The following is a 1,977-nucleotide window of genomic DNA, read 5'->3' on the forward strand; positions in this document are numbered from 1 at the left end:
AACATTTACTCGCTCACCTGTAGCGCTAGAACAAACCCAGCCTCAGTTCATGGCACCGGCAACGGCAGCGACTCAGATCCGCAGAAGCGGCAGTGGCGGCTTCAATCTTTGGTAGGAGGACTTGGTTCTCCCCTTCGTCTTTGACTCTGTCTCATTCTCCTCATCTCCGCCATGGGCAGGTCGTCAACTTCAAAGGCGGTAAGCAGCATACAAACCTCCTTCTAATGTTAGGTCGTTTGGTACGGTTAGTGTCAATTTCACCATTGCTTACCGCGACATCGATGTCGCCATTAGGTCTATGGACGAACGAATGAAGTTGGTTGTTTAGACAACATCATTCATTGTTGTGATTTAGCCCTAGGTCATGTCAGTCCACAAGAGAGTTGTTCGTCGGAGTGATAAGTCTCTCATCCATTATGGTCCATTGTCAATCTAAGATAGGGAGAGTATGGCGAATCTAAACTACATCTACAACAACAACGACGTAGAGGTTGCAAACATGCTTCAAATGCAAAGAGCAACGTTTGCATGTTTGTGGAGACGTTCAGAAACAGGGGCTGCTACAAGATAGCATCCAGACCTCTGTGGAAGAGCAGGTAGCAATGTTCCTTCATGTTGTGGGCCATAACCAGAGATTCAAAGTGAGTAACAACTCGTTCAGAAGATCCATGAAGACCATTTCCAGGTATTTCAAGCAAGTCTTGTATGCTATTGTGGGGTTAAGGAGATCCAAGAAGGGGATCCGCAACATAGGTCACACACAACCAAACACCATGTTTTGCACGTTGACAACCATAATCCAGAAATGTTGCCAACCGAACAACATGCATGAAACTGCTTAGTGGTGCAATGTAGGCTACGAAACTATGTGTAGAGCAAGGTTTTTGGCCTATACCCACTCAGCCATGTCCAAATCAGCCACAAATACACACACACACACACACACACACACACCTCAAAATCCATGCAGTCTACCAAACGCCTCCTAATACATTTTAAGACCATGACAAAGTGGCAGATGTTTGCACGCAATGCACTAGAGCAAATGGGGGTACTCCCAAAGTATTATGATATCCTAGTCACATGGCATGTACTACCAGTACTAAGAAACTTGGGACTCTGGTTTCCACTATTATTGTTAGAGGGAGACGTCCAACAAAACAAGGACTAGGTGCATGCTCGTCTCAAGCCCATTAGTGAAATGTTAAGCATGCGACCTTGTACATGTTATTCATATTTCATGGCCCCTATAGTGGAGACTCGGTAGTGGCAATCGTGTGAGGATGGTGGCTGGGTGGGGGAGGGGCGATTCATCTGGCCAAGCACATCTAGTAGCCATGTGATTAGGGGTTGAAAGTGAAATCCTTATCCCTGGTGGATTTTGGTGATCAATGAAATCATAGCTCAAGGAACTAACGAACATTCAAGTCTATTTCAAATCACATTTCAAAAGATGCAACTCGAGTGATGGTTGATGACCCCGATACGTCCATTTTGCATCATGTTTACCTACTATTATTTATGTTGTTTTATTGCATAATAATGCTTTTGGAGTAATTCTAATGCCTTTTCTCTCATAATATGCAAGGTACACACAAAGGGGGAGAATTCCGGCAGCTGGAAATTGGACCTGAAAAAAGCCACATCAGGCTACCTATTCTGCACAACTCCAAATGAGCTGAAACTTCACGAGGATATTCTATGGAATAAATGAGGATTTTTAGAGCAAATAAGTACCAGAGGGGGCCCACCAGGTGGACACAACCCACCTGGGCGCGCCAGGGAGCCCAGGCGCTCCCTGGTGGGTTGTGCTCACCTCGGCCCACCTCTGGTGCCCCTTTTCTGGTACATAAGTCATTTTGACCTAGAAAAAATAGAGGAAAGGACTTTCAGGACGAAGCGTCACCGTCTCGAGGCGGGCAGGAGCACTTTTGCTCTCGGGTGGAGCGATTCCGCCGGGGGAACTTCCCTCCCAGA

The sequence above is a fragment of the Triticum dicoccoides genome, chromosome 1B (genome assembly GCF_002162155.2).
Source record: "Triticum dicoccoides isolate Atlit2015 ecotype Zavitan chromosome 1B, WEW_v2.0, whole genome shotgun sequence".
Taxonomy (NCBI): Eukaryota; Viridiplantae; Streptophyta; class Magnoliopsida; order Poales; family Poaceae; genus Triticum; species Triticum dicoccoides.